The sequence below is a fragment of the Cynocephalus volans genome, chromosome 8 (genome assembly GCF_027409185.1).
Source record: "Cynocephalus volans isolate mCynVol1 chromosome 8, mCynVol1.pri, whole genome shotgun sequence".
Lineage (NCBI taxonomy): Eukaryota > Metazoa > Chordata > Mammalia > Dermoptera > Cynocephalidae > Cynocephalus > Cynocephalus volans.
The window spans coordinates 87,694,911-87,714,062 of NC_084467.1; the positions used below are offsets into that span (position 1 = coordinate 87,694,911).

The 19,152-nt window shown below is 38.4% G+C and overlaps 1 pseudogene; it reads left to right on the top strand.

Annotated features, from left to right (window-relative positions):
- LOC134385044 (nuclear receptor coactivator 7-like) lies at nucleotides 1-3,202 on the top strand (annotated as a pseudogene).
- Nucleotides 3,203-19,152: the final 15,950 nt, after the last annotated feature.

Sequence of the window (19,152 nt, forward strand, 5' to 3'; positions counted from 1 at the left end):
AAAAAAGTCAAACAAAATGCAGAGACAGCCTCAGGTACAGCTGCAAGGGCTCACACTGGGAAAGAAGATGCTAGTGCAGTCATTTCAGAACAAGTGCAACATTGCTATAGAAGAGGAATATATTACAGATGAGAAAAAAAGAGAAAAAGTAGTCAGTTGAAGGAGATCAGGTATACAGAACTAAAGAGATAGTATAGTATTGATAAAAATCAAAATAAAACACATGACAAAAAAAGGAAGGAGATGGTGGTTCAGAAGCCCCGTGATACTATGGAATACACTGACGGAAGCCAGGACACCCTAAACTCCCCAGCCCTGAAGTTTAACATTACTTCCAACAAGTTAGTAGAACTGAATAAACTTTTCACACATACTAGTATTCCAGGCCAGGTGCTTTTTGTGCCAGATGCTAACTTTGCTTCCAGTACTTTAAAGCTATCATCATCCAGTCCTGATGCTACTGTCTCTCCTTCACCATCAGGTGCAAAATATGATAAATTGCCTGATGCTGAGTTGGCATGAAAGTCTTAAAACCCATTGAAAGAGTCTTATCATCTACTCCTGAAGAAGATGAGCCAGGAGTGATGAAATTTCTAAAAATGAATTGACGATACTTCATGGATGGAAAGAGTGTGGTTGGAGACGTCGTGTTTGTCACTCCTAACAACATCGTGTTTGATCTTCGTAAGTCCGATCCCCTGGTTATTGAAAATGGATATGAGGGGTACAGCCTCATCTGCCCCATGCAAGAGGTTGCCTGCATTGCTCTCTACAATGACATTCCCCACATGAAGACCAAAAATGCCTTGCCATCTGACCTACCTCACGATCTCTGTCCTCTGTACAGGCCTAAAGAATGAGGACACCTGGCTTCAGAAGACGATATCAACCCATTCAGTAAATTCAAATCCATCGGCAAGGAAAAACTTCAGCAGAATGGAGAGAGAACCATTACTCTGATTCCTTTTGGTCTTTGGAGAAGTCAACAAAAAACATACATACAAAGCCCTCAGACATCTGTGTGTCAGAAAAATTAAAGAAACTGGAATCCTCCAGGGAGACAATCAGTGGATCTCCCACAGTGACTGAGCTCAGCAAGGAACCTTCTGTCACACTCTGCATTTGAATCTACAGCCAAAAAAACTCCCTTAGAGGGGAAAATGATGACTTTGTTGACTTGGAAGAACTTTCTTCTCAAACTGATAGTGGAATGGACAAAAGAAACACCTCAAAGGAGTGCCTTTCTCTTCACCCAGAGGGGCAAAAGAAGGCTGGGTCACAAATAACCGATTCTGCTGTAGAAATGCAGGTGCAGTCAACCCTCAACTTTTCAGGAATAGAAAGAACAGAGAGTGATGCTGAAGGGGGCCCTAGATTTATAAACCTGTGAGAAGAAAGATATAATGCCAGAAGTGGACAATCAATCTGGTTCCCCAGAGAGCCAGGTGGAAAATACATTGAACAGACATGAAGATCTAGACAAAGTTAAACTTTTTGAATATTACCTAAATAACAATAAAGAAGGGTCACAGTTACCTAAAAATTTGCAGAAGGCAGAATTAAGTGATGGCAAAAATATTGAGTCAATGAGAATAGACATCACCCTTACTAGTTCTCTTCTATAAAGCTACACAACCACGCCAGTTGTTGCACTAGGCTAATGTTGGAATCCTGCTGACATTGTCCATTGTCAAGCTCTTTTACCTGCCCGTAATACTGCCAACTGGGCCAATTGTCAACCTAGGGCTGGGTATGGAGCTCACAGACCCCTTAAGCCCGTCCCAGATTGGGTCACAAACCCTTCACATGCCAGGCTGGGTCCCCAGACCCCTCACACATCAGGCTGGGTTTACCAGACCCCTCACGTGCAGGTTTATGAGCTGGGTAACTGGCAAACAGGTCCTTGGAAGCCATAGGTTGGAAAATACGGCTGCACATAGCGGTGGCAGCCTGAGGCAGATGCCAGCCAAGCCGCAGCGCTGCACATGCACACTAATTCCACCCACACACACACAATTTACATACAAAGAATGTGCTGCACCACCCCCAACCAGACCTAAGGTGAGAGAGCCTGATTAAATTATTCTACTTTCCCAACATCTTCCCCAGGTAGATGATCCCCCAGCTGAGGGCAATAATGAGACACATAAAACCTGGGTGTGAGAGAGCCCCTTTCACTGAAACTAGCCTTTTCTGCAGAAGGAAATAGGACTAAAGATTCTCTACACCTGTCTTTGGAATCTACTCTGGATAAAAGCTGTCAAGGTGCACAAATGGATAATAAATCTGAAATTCAGTTATGGCTATTAAAGAGAATTCCCACTGAAGATATACTTTCCTCAAAAGAAGAAAAAAGTAAGACCCCGCCCACATTTCTGTGCATCAAAGTGGGAAAACCAATGAGAAAATCCTTTCCACTCATACCGCAGCCATGGTCCAGCAGTACAACAAAGAAAACAGCCCGAGTACTGGTTTACTGTTCTTCCAGAAAGGGTGGATCATTTGTACACATTCTTTATTCGGTGGTCTCCTGATGTCTGTGGGGAAGATGCCAAAGAGCAAGGCTCTGTGATGGTGGGAAGGGAAGAACAAAATATGATCAACTTCTTCAGCGAGCTGACAACCCAGAGCTGGAAGATGATCACCACTGAGAAGGCAAAGGGCAGGGAGAGCACATGCAGCTACTATGAAGAGGAGGATGAGAAGGCACCAGCAGATCCTGAAGCCGCCCAGCGCACTCCTGGAGAACATGCACATAGAGCAGCTGGCTTGATGCCTTCCAGCAAGAGTGCAAGGGTATGCATGCAGACTGGCCTATAGCATGTTAGAGCACTGGACCAGCTTGAAAACTATCGCAAATTGACATTGCTAGATAGTCCTGTCCTATTGGTCATCCAAGATATGGATAATCAGATTTTTGAAGTGTACACGATTCATCCTTTCAAGTTCAGTGACCATTGTTATGGCACAGGTGAAATTTTCCTATACACATTTAGCCCTAATTTCAAGGTCTTTAAGTGGAGTAGAGAAAATATATTTTATCAAAGAAGGCATAAATTCTTTAGAACTTGGTGGTGGAGGGGGATGGTTTGGTTTATGGCTAGACTTTGACTTATACCATGGAGGGAGCAACTCTTGCAGCACTTTCAATTGTATCTTTTCCAAAAAGGATGGCTTCCTAGTTTTGGACCAAAAGGTATAGACATTCAAGTGAAATTCAGACTTCCTTAAAATGTAACATTAAAAGGACTGGTTCAATCAGTTCTCCTACAGCTGGCTGGAAGATGAAGCCCCCGCCCGGGCTGCCTCCTCCCACCATAATACTTTCTTTCTGCCGTCATCTCAGAGCATGATCACATTGCAGAAAGTTTCTAAAAGATATGGGTAGAAAACAGACACTGAAGAGATAAATTTAAAGTGAAGTAGTCAGAACTTTCACCACCTTCAGGCGGTAACGAAGCCACAATCTCTCCACTCTGTGCTCTAAGTGGGAGTCACATGGAGTACTCTTCCCCCTCCAGCCAAGGAAGTATAAGCAGAGTCTACTGCAGAGATGCAATTCCCATCCCCAGCCAGGAGCCAGGCCCCACAGGTGTCAAAGGAGGCTGAACGGGGAACCTGGACTTCTATTTCTACAGTAACAAGACTGCACCCCCACTTCTCTTGCCAGAGCACTGTCAAAAAAAGGCAACCAGAAGAGAAGGTTTAAATAAGACTCAAAGTCTTATAACATAATATCCAAAATGTCTATCTAGGTTTCAATAAAAAAATCACTCATCATAGTAGAAAGAGCTCAAACCAAAAAAAAAAAAGACAATCAATGGATGCTAGCCAACACCAACATGAGAGAGAAGTTAGAACTATTAATCAAAAATTTTAAAGCAGCCATCATAAAAATGTCCATAGTATCCAAAGTGATCTACAGATTCAATGCAATTCCCATCAAAATACCAATGACATTCTTCATAGAAATAGAAAAAACAATCCTAACATTTGTATGGAACAACAAAAGACCCTGAATACCCAAAGCAATGCTGAGCAAAACAAACAAACAAACAAACAAAAAAACCCAGAGGTATTACACAACCTGACTTAAAATTATACTACAAAGCTATAGTAACAAAAACATCATGGTACTGGTATAAAAACAGACACTCAGACCAATGAAACAGAATAGAGAACCCAGAGATCTACCCAGGTACTTACAGCTAACTGATTTTTGACAAAGGCACCAAGAATATACATTGGGGAAAGGACAGCCTCTTCAATAAGTGGTGCTGGGAAAACTGGATATTCATGTGCAGAAGAATGAAACTTGACCCATACTTCTTACCATATATCAAAATTAACTCAAAATGGATTAAAGACATAAAGTTTACAACCTGAAACTATAAAACTCCTAGAAGAAAACATAGGGGAAACACTTCAGGATGTAGAACTAGGCAAATATTTTATGAATAAGACCTCAAAAGCACAAGCAATGAAAGAAAAAATTAATGAATGGGATTATATCAAACTAAAAAGCTTCTGCACAGCAAAGGAAACAGTCAACTGAGTGAAAAGACAACCTACAGAATGGGAGAAAATATTCATAAACCGGGCTGAGCCCGTGGCGCACTCGGTAGCGTGCTGCGCTAGCAGCGCGGCGACGCTCCTGCCGCCGCGGGTTCGGATCCTATATAACGATGACTGGTGCACTCCCTGGCTGAGCGCCCGTCACGGGAAAAAATATATATATATATTCATAAACTGTACATCTGGCAAAGGATTAATATCCAGAACATACAAGAAACTCAAACAACAGTAAAAAAAATAATACAATTTTAAAATGGGCAAAGGAGCTGAATAGACATTTTTTCAAAGAAGACATGCAAATGGCCAACAGGTACACAAAAAACATCACTAATCATCAGGGAAATGCAAATCAAAACTACATTGAGATATCATCTTACCCCAGTTAGACTAGCTATTATCAAAAAGAGAATAACAAATGCTGGTGAGAATGCGGAGAAAAGGGAACCGTCCTACGCTGTTGGTAGGACTGTAAATTAGTACAGCCATTATGAAAAACAATATGAAAGTTTCTCAAACAACTGCAGATAGAACTACCATAAAATCCAGCAATCCCACTTTTGGGTATATACTCAAAGGAATGGAAATCATCATGTCAAAGGGATACCTGTACTTCTATGTTCAACACAGCTCTATTTACAATAGCCAAGATATGGAACTAACCTAAATCTCCATCAATAGATGACTGGATAAGGAAAATGTGGTATATATACACAATGGAATACTACTCAGCCATAAAAAAAATGAAATTCTGCCATTCACACCAACATGGATGAGCTTGGAGAAAATTATGTTAATTGAAATAAGCCAGGCATAGAAAGAGAAATACTGCATGTCCTCACTTATAAGTAGGAGCTAAAAAAGAAAAAAAGACCACAATAAAATGTTGAACTTTCATAAGGAGAGAACACACCTATAGTTACTAGAGGTGGGAAAAGGGGATGGGAAGGGGGATTAGGTAAGGGACACAAAGAATAATTACAATTTATAATGATGAACATGCTACTAACATTGATTTGATCATCACAGACTGTACGCAAATACTGATTAGTCAACTCTGTTCTCCATAAATATGTATAATTAAAAATAAATAAATAAAAATAAAAATGCTTCAATGAACAGTTATAAGTACACTTGAAACAAATGAAAAATAGAAAGTCTCAGCAAAGAAATAAAAGACATAAAGAAAAACTAAATGAATTTTTAGAATGGAAAAATACGATAATCCAAATTAAAAACTCAGTGTATGAACTCAATAGCAGAATGAAGGGAATAAAGAATCAGTGAACTGAAAGATAAAATAATGAAAATTATTCTACCTAAAAAGAGAGAAAACAGAATTTTTTTAGAAAGAGTCTTAGGGACCAATTGTACTATAACAAAAGATCTAATATTCTTGTCATTGGAGTACTGGAAAGAGAAGAGAAAGAGGATTGGGCTGAAAAAGTAGTCAAGGAAATAATGAATGAAATTTGACAAAAGGCATAAACCTGCAGAATCAGTAAGCTGAGAAAACCCCAAACAAGATAAACTTAAAGAAATCTACATCAAGACACATCATATAGTGAAATTTGTGAAAACTGAAGACTAAGAAAAAGTTTTGAAAGCAGAAAGAGAAATGACACATTACCCATAGGGGAAAAATGATGAATTACAATTCACTTCTCATCAGAAACGATGGAAGCAAGAAAAATGTGGCACAATTTTCAAGTATGAAAGTAAAGAACTTTCAACCCAGAATCATATATCCAGAGAAAATATCCTTCAGAAATAAAAGAGAAATGAAGACATTCTCAGATGAAGAAAAACAAAGAATTTGCCATTAATAGACCAATACTCTAAGAGAACAGCTAAAGGAATTTCTCTAAATAGAAATTAATATATATTTAAAAAGAAGTTTATGTAACATTATGAAGGAAAAACATGGTAAGCAAAAATTTATAAAATGATAAAAATCAATAAGCAATCAAGATGGCAGAATAGACAGTCCGCAGCATCACTCTCTCCCACAAATCAACCAAATTTACAGCTATAAAAATGTAACATCAGCCAAACTGGGGCTGCTGGAGCTCAGGGGAAGAGGAGGAGAGATGTACAGAGTTCATGAAGGCAGGAGAAACCACGATGAGAGAAAGAAAAAGCTGTTCTGAGCATTTCGGGCCACAGCTGCTTTAAGACTGGAGCTGCTGAGCGCATGGAGCAAGAGCCGGCAGAAGCCACAGCTGTGCCCTTCAGATGGAGTTACTCAGAGACAGCAAGAGAGAAGAGGGCCTTGGCGGCCCCCAGGACAGCAAGACCACCAATAGTGTTCCCGTGGACCCACGCAGGAGCGAGGAGCGAGAACAATTGAAAAAAGGGAGCCACTCAGAGGCCAGTGAGTCATTGCAAGGGACCAGCACAGGGCCCATCCCATGGGAAGTGTTTGGAGTATGGGCGGTGGGGGAGACAGGCCCACTGAGAGAACACTGGGACACAGCAAGGACGGCCAATCTGCCCCCCAATCAGTGTAGGATCACTCAGAGGAGACTGGTAAGGAATGCAGAATTGCATGGGGTGCAGTTTGATGAAAAAACTCAGGACCAGATCAGAGATTCTACAGAATACAGATCCACCAGGTCTCTGGAGAGCCAGGATTACCTGTATGGTCAACCATTAAACTCAGAGCTGCACAAAAAGCCTTCCCTAGGGAAACAGCGCAAAGCAGCAATTTAAACAACCACAGAGCTCAAGTACAGGTTCCCACAGGAAGTTCCCCCATGTTAGAAGAAAAGGACAAAAAATTAGTTCCAGCCCAGGCACACCACCAGCGCCTTGGGGCCTGCCTGAGAACTGGAGGCTTGGATCTGGGGACCAGACCCCACTCCCACTTCCAGGCAAACTGCACCAGTACATCAGGGCCAGCCTGGGGACTTGAAGCATGGAGAAAGGGACTGGACCCTCCTCCCACAACCAGGCACATCATGCCAGTGCCTTGGGGCCCACCCAGGGACCTGGGGTATGGAGACGGGGACTGGACCTCTCTCCCACAACCAGGAACAACATGCCAGCACCTTGGAGCCCACCCGGGGACCAGGGGTATGGAGAAGGGGACTGGACCTCTCTCCCAAAACCAGGCACACCAAGCCAGTGCCTCGGGGCCTGCCCACAGTCCTGGGGCATGGAGAACAGGACTGGACCACCCTCCCACAGCCAGGCACACCACGCCAGCACTTTGGAGCCCAACCAGGCATGGAGAAGGGGACTGGACCTCTCTCCCACAACCAGGGACACTGTGCCAGCACCTCAGGGCCCACCTGGCCCAGAGGCATGCAGAAGGGGACTGGACCCTCCTCCCACACCAGGCACAAAACACTAGCACCTCGGGGCCCACCTGGGTACCCGAGGTATGGATAAGGGGACTGGACCCTCCTCCCACCACCAGGCACACTGTGCCAGTACCTTGGGGCCCGCCCAGAGACCTGAGACATGGAGAAGGGGACTGGACCCCTCTCCCACAACCAGGCACACGGTCCAGTGCCTTGGGGCCTGCCCAGGGACTGGAGGCATGGAGAAGGGGACCAAACACACCCCACAACCAGGCATACCGCCAGTGCCAAGGAGCATGCCAAAAACAGCACCTCCACGTGGGTGGCCCACCACAGCCACCACAATTACCATGGCTGTTGCAAAAGCAGCTAGACACCACAGCCAACACGTGGATGGTCCACTAACCACTGGAGTGCATTCACTCAAGAAGAGTCACCAGCAGAGACAAGAAAAAGAAGAGGATGTCTCTTTCCACATACCCATTTCAGAGTGACAGAAGAAGCATCTGCTCTATGATAATACTGGGGGACCTGATCACATCTCTCAGCATTGGACAGATCATCTAGGCAACAAGTTAACGGAGTAACCATTATTCTTTCAGAAGGAGAGAAGAAATCTAGGGCAATTAGAGGGGAGAGGAGTAGGGAATGGAGGAAGAGGAGAGGTTGGACAAGGGGCATAAAGAATAATTAGAATTTGTAACAATATATATGCTAGTAATATTGATTTAATCGACATATCTCAATGTTCAACCCCAAAAATATGTATAATTGATTTTGATTCAATAAATAAAATAAATTTTAAAAAATAAAAATAAAATAAAATTGCTCTGAAAAATAATAAAATAATTTTTAAAAAATGATAAAATGGTCAATTCACCAAAAAGACATAGCAATACTAAAGTATACACGCTAATCAACAGGGCTACAAATCCACAATTTTAGTTGTTATCTTCAATAACCATCTCTCAACAATTGATAGAACGACTACACAGATAATCAGCAAGGATACAGAACTGAACAACACCATCAGCCAACAGAATCTAATCAATTTTATAAAACACTCCACCCAATAACAGCAGAACACATACTCTGTTCAAGTGACCACAAAACATATACCGAGATAGGTCATAGCCTGGACCATAAAAGAAACCTTAACAAATTTAACAAAACTGAAATCATACAGAGTGTGTTCTCCAACCACAAATAAAGTTAGAAAACAATAAGAGAAAGAAAACAGGAAAATTTCCAATCTTGGAAACCAAACACCATAATCCACGGATGAAAGAGGAAGTCTCAGGGGAAATAAAAAATACATTGAACTGAATGAAAATAAAAATACAACATATCGAAATTTGTGGGACACAGCTTATGCAGTGCTGAGAGGAAACTTTATAGCACAAAATTAATGAATTAGGAAAAACTAAAAGTTCCAAATCAGTAATCTAAACTCCCATTTCAAGAACCTAAAAAAAATTTTTTTTAAAGGAACAAACTGAACCCAAAGCAAGCAAAAAGAAAAAAATAATAAAATAAAAGCAGAAATCAGTGAAGTAAGAAACAGAAAAACAATGCAGAAAAATCAGTGAAAGAAAGAGCTGGTTTTTCAAAGATCAAAACATTGACAAACTTTTCAAGACTGACAAAGTAAAAAAGAGAAAAGGCACAAATTATTACTACCAGAAATAAAAGAGAGATATCATTACAGACTCTCCAGATACCAAAAGGAAAATGAAGGAGTACTATAAACTATCCTACATACATAAATTTGACAAAGTAGATGAAATGAGCTAAATTTTTTTTTTTTAAGATGACCAGTAAGGGGATCTTAACCCTTGACTTGGTGTTATCAGCACCACACTCTCCCAAGTGAGCCATGGGCTGGCCCTAAAATGGGTGAATTCTTTAAGCTTCCATAACTAACCCAATATGAAACATGTAATTTAAACATGCCTACAAATATTAAGGAAATTGGATTCACAATTTTATAACTCCCAAATGAGAAACATCCAGGCCCAAGTGGTTTTAATGGAGAATTCAACCAAACGTTAAGAAAATAATTAACACCAGTTCTACACAATATCTTTCAGAAAATAGAACAGGAAGTAAGCTAATATTTTGTGAAGTTAATATTGCCTTGATACCAGTACCTGACAAAGACAGTACAAAAAAAGAGAGAAAGCTATAGGTGAATGTCCCTCATGAACATAAACAAATTCTTAATAAATTATTAGCAAATAAAATTCAACAATATATAAAAAGTTATATACTACAACTAAATAAATTTCCTTCCATGGATGCAAGTCTAGTTCAACATTTAAAAATCAACAATGTAATCAATCCATCAGATTAACAGGCTAAACAAGAGAAATCATATAATCATATCTATTGATGTAGAAAAAGCATTTGAAAAAATCAACATTCACTGATTATAAAAAAATATATATCAGAAAACTAGGAATAGAGAGAACTTCCTTAATTTGATAACATTCTACAAGAAACCTAAAGCTAATGATGAAAGACTGAAATACACACCCTCCCTTCACCCCAGATCAAGAACAAGACAAAGATGTTACTATCATCACTATCCAACACAGTTCTAGAAGTTCTAGCCAGTACAATAAGAAGAGAAAAGGTACAGAGATTGGAAAGCAAAAAATAAAACTGCTCCTATTTTTTGATGATATGGTTGTCTATGTAGAAAATTCCAAAGAATATACAAAACAATTCCTAGTACTAATAAATGAGTTCAATGAGGTCACAGGGTAAAAAATAAACATATTAGATAAATAAATAAGAAAGAAAGAAGAAACAATCACACTAATACATTGAACCTCCAAAGGAGAGAACAGAACTGTGGTTACTAGGAGGGAAAGGGGGATGTGTTAGCAAGAAACTGGTTAAGCATCACAAAGAAAGATCATGTTATGAAATGATGAGTATATTAATTATCCTGATTTGATCATCACATATTGTGCACAGGTATTGATATTCAACCCTGTACCTCCCGAATGTGTATAATCAATTATGTTTCAATTTTTAAAAGTCAATTATATTTCTATATACTAGCAATGAACACATGGACACTAAAATTTAAAATACAGTATCATTTACAATTGCTAAAAAAAATGTAATACTTAGGCACAGATCTAACAAAATAAGTACAGTACTTGTATGCTGTAAACTATAAAACACTGACAAGAAAAATCAAAGAAGATCTAATAGTTAATATTGAGAGACATACCGTATTCATAGATTGGAAGACTAAACATAAAATAATGTCAATTCACAAATCTGTATATAATTTTAACCCAATTCTTACTGAAGTTCACCAAGACTTGTGAATACAAAGAAGGTTGTTCTAAAATTTATATGAAAAGTCAAATGAACTAGAGTAGTTAAAACAAAGTGGATGGAATCAGTCTATTTAGATTCAAAATTTATTCTATAGCTATATTAATCAAGACTGTGTGGTATGGTTGGAGGAATAAATGCATAGATGAATGAAACAGAATAAAGAACCCAAAGGTAGACACACACACAAGTATGCGCAACTAATTTTTAACAAAGGTACAAAAACAATTCAATCAATGAAGGAAAGATCATTTTTCTACAAATTATGCTAGAGCATTTAGACAAAAAACTTGGAGGAAAAACTTGACCCAAGCTTCACCTAATACAAAAATTAACTCAAAATAGATCATGGACTTTTAAAAAATGTAAAACTATAAAACTTTTACAAGAGCACATAGGAGAAAATCTTTAGGACCTATGACTAGTCGGAATTCTTAGACTTGATAAATTGATAAAACAAAAAATTGATAAATTTGGCTTTATCAAATTAAAACTTTTGCTGTGCAAAAGACCTTGTTAAAGATGTGCCACAGATCAGGAGAAAATATTTTCAAACCACATATCCGACAAAGGACTAGTATTCAGTAACTGGAATATAGAAAGAATTTTTAAAACCCAGTAGAAAAAAATCAAATTAATAAATAGGCAAAAGACATGAGACATTTCACTGAAGAGGATATACAAATGGCAAATAAGCACATAAAAAGATGTTTGACATCATCTGCCATTGGAGAAATGCAAACTAAAACCACAATGACATATCACTACACATCTGTCAGAATGACTAAAAGAAAAAACTGTGACAACACTAAGTGCTGACAAGCATGCAGAGAAACTGGATCATTCACACTTTGCTACTGGGAATGTACAATGGTACTACCACTCTAGAAAACACTTTGTCTTCAAACACTAAAAATTCAACTACCATACAATCAGACAACAATTGCACTCAGACATTAATCCCATAGAAGTGTTCACACACAGACCTATTCATGAATGTTTATGGAAGTTTTATTCATAATAGCCAAAAACTGGAAACAGCACATGGCACTTTATGTACTGGAATTATACACTTGAAGCATTTTAGTTGTTTGTTTCTATGTCTTTCTTCCCAACAAAAAGTGACATATTTGAGGTCAGGGGTTTTATCTATCTGTGAAATGTAGTGTAGGGTATTAAAGGATGCCCACTCCAGAGCCAGACCATGTGGTTCAAATTCAAGTGCTAGCTGTCTGGCCTTGAACAAGTAACTTTATTTCTGTCTTTATTTCCTCATCTGTAATAATGACAATAATAAGGCACACTTACCTGAAAAGCACTTGGAACAGTTCCTGACTCATAGTAAGTTCACACCACAAACACCTGGTTTCTAGCACCTAACCCAGAGCCTGGCAAGGAGTAAGTGCTTCAATAGATTTTTGCTAAATGAGTGAATGAGCAAGTGAGTGAATGAATGAATTGTTAAAGTTCTGAAATATTTCTCCCACAGCTGTTTCAATTGTGGAGTCTTTTCTATCCCTATTACCATAAATCTAATCAAGGCCCTTTTCTTGTCTCATTATACTGTTATAATAAACGCAGCCCTAAGAAATGAAGTAATACTCAGCTCAATGCACAACACAAAACAAATAATTAATAATTGTAGCCATGATTAGATTACTCCAGTTTTTTGAACTCCTTCATAGGAAATCATTCTCCACTTGCTTCCATAATAAAGTATAAAGTATAAATCTCCCATCATAAAATTTAAGGTCTTACAATGCGACTTTTACCTGGTTTTATGTACAAATAAAGTGCACAATACAAACTGCTATAAATATATTTAATCTCTTTCCCACTAGATTCTTTTCCACATCCTATATTCCAACTCCAAATTACTATTTCCTGAAGAAATTATGTCTCTATCTGAAATATTCTTCCTCTCTTCTTTATCTGACCGATATTTTCTCTTTTATAAAGCCTTCATGCCATCATTTATCTCTACCCACACCTCACCATCCATCTATCCCCCTCAATCATTCTTCAACCATTCACTTATTATTTAGCTTTTTATCCTCAGGGGACAACACAATGCCTGGCACATCGTGCACATCATGGTACTTGTTAGAGAACTGGATTGAGGAGGAGAGAAAGCAAGGCTAAAGCCACCCGTTTTCAAAACTCCGGAAACCTGCCCTGGTTTCTTCAGAATGTAATCATTACAATTGAGTACCATGTACAATGTTTGGCAAAGTGCTTAAGTTTCTAAGAAGTAGGGCACTTACTTTTAAGATATAAAAAATTGCCCGTGAATCTCCTAGGAAACCCTGTGTGTGTGTTTCTCAGGGATGTTCCTAAGCTGGGCATTGTGGAGGCTCCAGCATTCTCTGCAGGGGGCCCTCCTCGCAGCCACCATGGCCTGGTCTATCCAAAGCTCCCGAACACACACATCTGGGTCCACATTCCCTCTGTATCCTTTCCATCTCTTTTAGTGACTTTCCTTCTCCTTATCATCAAAAATTCCAATTCCCAGGTTCTCAGCTATTTTGAATGATATTAATACCTTGGTGACTAACACAGCTTCCAGTTTTTTAACTCGTTGCATCCCTGTCACGTTATTTCAGCCATTGAGTATTTTGAGGTAATTCCAGCCAGGAATTTTACCTCATCCTTCAAATTATTGCTACCAGACACAGTGCCAATGAGGAGAACAGAGGTTTTACAAAACTCTGAAACCAACTTTGTATAAACTTGACTTAGTTTTTGAAAATTAAACTTCCATTTTAAAAGAAATAAATTTATATTCGTTATATAATTGAAATGAATAGTTCTTAGAGCAAAGATACCACTGTCAAGATACGTGTACATGAATCTACTAAATACTTCTATTTATTTAATTTTCTGTATGGTAAAATTTTCTAACAAGATTTTGACAGACTTTTCTAAATAAATTTGTCTACCAGAATTTTTCCCACATCTTTCATTAGCTAGTTCCTTTTTTTATTAATAATTCACTCTTTGACCGAAATTGATCTACACAGGAGTAGGGTGCTCTTTCCCTGGCTGGTTTTAATCATCGTTTCACATTGATCCCCTATTTTACTGAACCCTCCCCTTTACACCACTTAGAGAACAGAAATATAATCTAATTTTAAAATCTATGCCTTAATTTTCTCTTTCCTTATACATATATATATGATATCAAGTCTGATCATATAAACGCATTTTCCATCTGCAGCCTGAACAAATTTCACAGGCTCCTCCCCAAGCCCCTCTTCTTAACAGAGAACTTCCAGCCCCAGGAAAATCCATGCTCCCGAACACCCACCCACCCAAGGCCTCTAACCCCCAGGTCACCAGCGCCTCTGAGGTGATCTCTGCTGTGATGGGAACAAAGTGTCTCTCCTCCCTGAGTTCATCTCTAAGGGTGAGACTCCTCAGAGGTGTTTTTCAGACTCTTCATTCTTTTGGTGAAATACATTGTTTTATTTTCATTCATTCTCTTTCCCTGTCAAAGGACAAACACCAAACTTTAATGTTCAGAATCGTTTTTCCTCTTTAATGTCTAAGGCTTTATGGCTCAGCCAAGCATTGGGTCGGGCTCTCTTTGCTTTTGAATGAATTTTCCACCCAGACATGCCTGGCCTGTACAAGCAGTTCTGTCAACTGCCCCACCATCTCCTCAGACACAGCCAGCATGCCTGAACCCGGGAAAGGGACAAAGCCTAGGCTCAAAGTGATGCCCCACTACATATAAAGACAAATTAAGTTAAAGAACAAGAAAAAAATGGTTGCATTAAACCCTCTTGTGGATTTTTTCGTTTAAAAAGAGAACATCCGAAAATGATAATTTTCCTAAAGAAACGAATGCCTAAAAGCAAAACTTTTGACAGCAGATGATCTATCAGATTACACTGTGAACAGGACCACAGATGTAGCCTCCTCAAAAAATCCAACACTTACTTTACTCACATACAGGAATACTCTCAATAAGCATTACAGGCCTATCAGATAGGTTCCAGCCCTGGTCCTAAGTACCCAGGCAATAGTACCCTTTCCTGTGCCTGGTACACTCAAACATCTGCACTCAGGAGCTGGCCAGCTGCCACACATGGACAAAAGCTTCATGTAGGTTTACTGCATTAATTTTAGGATCCAAAAACAACCTAACATTTAAGTTTTTAATTACTCTAACAATCAACCCACTGTTTTTCTGTATCACCACCAGTTTCTTTCATTTCTAAGCTTTCTTTTTGAAATAAACATCATTTCCTACTTGACTGCTTTTGCTTTCTATCTGTGGAGATTTGTGAAAATCTTTCCTCTAGATTTATTTTATTTTTAAAGCATTCTAAGACTGCTTTTTTTCTATTTTGAGAAGACTTCTTTTTCAGAGTATGATATGTGTTTGATCATGTAGTTGTTAGATTGAGCATTTGCTCAATGCGGGGAAAAGAGAAGTGGGGACACTGAGATTTATAGATTATTTTACTGGGCTCTTAAAAAGGCACACAGACTGGGTATGAACCCAGATCTAACAAATACTAGATCCCATTCCCTTTCCACATACCAAAGTCTTCCATGAGTCAGAAAGAGGTTTCCATAGATAGTTCTCTCCATGCCAGGCAGGGACCTGCTTTTAAGTATAGCAATCCATTTCCCAGCTTGCCTTTTAATGGATGTTTTTCTGTTCACCATGTTAGAAGAGTATTTCTGCCCTGTATTTGTCTATAAATAGATGTCTCCATTATTTTGTCTCATTTATGTACTTTTTGTATCTCAGAGGTATATAGTTCTAGAACCAATTCATATATTCTTATAAAGTACTAGTGTAAATGTACTCTCTCTCTTTCTACTGGAGACTACTCATTTGGATACAATACTTGGGAATATTTAGCCAAATTACGGTTATTATTGAGACATGTAATCAGATTGATCAATGGATGAATGGATTTAAAAAGATTGTGGTATATAAACACATTGGAATACTCCTCAGCTATAAAAAAAAAAAAAAAGATATTCTATCATTTGCAGCACATGGATGGAACTGGAAGCCATCATGTTAAGTGGAGTAAGTCAGGCACAAAAGACTAATATTTCATGGTATCACTCATACATGAAATCTAAAAAAACAAAACAAAACAAAAAAACAGTGATTCTCATAGAAGTAGAGAGTACAATCATGGTTACCAGAGGCTGGGGAGATGCGGGGGGAAGGGCAGGGAAGGAGGAAAAGTGGTGGACTAATGGGTACAAAACTATTCTATCTACCCTAAGTGAATCATTGTGCAGTGTATGCATGTATTGAAACAACACACAGTATCTCACAAATATAGTAAATGTTAAAAATATTTTTAATAAAATGTTTTTAAAAATAAAAATAAGTAAATAAAAGAAATCAGGCTGAAAGATTTAAAGCTGCAATCTCAAAAGACCTTGCTTCTGATGATACAATTGTTACTTCCTTCAAGTAGTTGAAAAAGTTTCCTGATATAAGACAATTTTGGTAAGCTGATCGAGAAAGCAGTGAGCTTTAAAGTCTATAACAGTTTTATAAGCTGCAACGAAGTGAAAAATTAATGTTAATATAAATTGGCACACACCAGTCAGACATATTAGGTGAAGGCACATAGAGTCAAATATCTATATAGAATAGGCTTGGAATTCAGAGTGCTTAACTTTTCTCTGTAAACTCTCCTGAATTTTGACTTGTGCAGGCAGCACAAATTCTAAAAGAATTCTAAAGAATTCTACAAAGAAATACTCAACCAGTGAGATCAGCTTGGTTAAGTATTTGTGAAAAAAAATGGAATGTGTATATAAGAATATAAATCACTGGGTCAACACTGCCTAGAGAAAACACAGCGGCTATGTACAAACGCAACTGGATGATTTCTACAATAATCTGCAACATGTTACCTTGCTACAAGAGACTACAATAGCTTCTTGCGTATAAAGGGCAAAGTGGCCAATTTCTTGATTTGGGAAAAATTCACGTCACCTGTTTTGGGTTGATCCTCATTTATACAATTGAGTTCTATGAGCAAATGAAGTGATTTTTTAATTATTTTTAAATATTTTCTCTTTTCCTTATGTTGGAAGATCTGTGGATGTGTGGCACATCAACCTGCCTACCCATTCTCAGTAAAAACACTCCCCAGTTTTCTCAAAGGCCGTCTCCTTTGGAAAATGTTCTATCGTCTTCACAACACAAAGTACCACCTCCTGCTCCTAGTGCTATACTCATTAGCAACATCCTTCACTTGCCACTTATTATAAATTATATTATTATTTATCTTTCACAACTGATTATTTGTATCTTACATGTATGCAATTTGTAGACCGATAATGGAATGTACAGTCCTGGAAACAGAGGCTGACTATCCATCTCTACAGTTTCCTCAGAGTGCAGTGTGCTGCTGTCCACGAAGCAGGTGCTCCCTGCAGAGCTGTTGATTCACCTAGCTCTGGTTTTTTAAATTTCAGCCAACCAGGGTTATCTTCTTCAATAAACACACAATATTTTAGCTAAAATATTCTACTAATATGGAAAGTAGAATCAGATCTAATTATTCTTTTTTGTCCATATATAGATATCTTTATTGCAACTGATATGGATATATATCTGGTGCTGAGACAGTCATTAATAAAAATTACATAAAATCTAAATGTAATAGGCAAGATTTATAGAATTAAAATTCCAGAATAGGCCTTGAGAGATTATCAAGTTATCATTCTGCTTCAGCATTAAATGATCTTTTAACCATTTGTTTCAAAACATAACTTAAATGCTATAATGTCGAAAATTATTTTTATCTTATCTTTGATGTATTATGTGTTTTATTCATTAAAAACTCTGGTATATTATTTCAATTGAAATGTTTTGGTACATATTTACTACTGACAGTTGTCAGATGACAATGCAGTATAAATCTTTTTAATGCTTTCAGTCTTCCAGGAGTTGGTTCATTTGCTGCTTTGGCAGATCTAACAAATGTTTTCTAAATTCATTATTCCATTTCCTTTTCAATGATCTAATGCCTTTTAGATTTTTGCATCTTGATATTTTGTTACAGAAATTCAACTGACATTCAGCATGTACTCAATTCTAACCTTGAATAATCCATAAAACAAATATATGATGAGATCAACAAGAATCTCTGGACCTTACCATGAATTCTGATTTTCTTTGGAAGGCAGAGGAGAGGTATATATAGCACAGCAGTACAAAAAAATGATAAATTAACTGACAAGATAATTTTTCCATTTTTTAAATGTATCAACCTTGAGCAACCTAAGATTATAAACTTTGAATAAAAGCTGAAAGCTTTTCCCTACCTGTGTCCATTATAAACTCAGACCACATCCAGTCTGTGGAACTGGACCCGTATATTAACTAACTCAAAGCCTAAACTCAGGAGGCCAATTCTAAAACTTGCATTGTGGCTCATAATAATGAGCAGGAAATCCGGCATGCAACCTGGTGCCCAAACCCTGCTCGCCCCTGCCCCGCCCTAAATCTCTAATAATCATTAACCTTGGGTCCAGGTAGCTTTGCCAAGAGAGATTTATGAAACGTTAACCCCACAGGAATATTTTGAGAAGAGCCAGAATTGGGAAGACTTTTTCGTTTGTGAGAGAACCCAAAGGACAATCTGAGGAAGGATATATGATTTCACCACTGAACCATCAAACCCTGGAGGAATTGAGACAAGTGGCAACTTTATCCAGGAAGAAATCTCAAGACAAAGTCCCAGTGAGGAGAGGAGTGTAGCATGGAAGAAAGGGAGCAGGAAGGAAGTGGGAAACAGGAGTCAGGAGGCAGAGACAGGGACAGGGGTCAATGTCAAATCTGAGTACTTCTGTAGGAGGTATGAGCACAGGTGATCACATGTCACCCCTTTCTTTTTTTTTTTTTTTGACTGGTAAGGGGATCGCAACC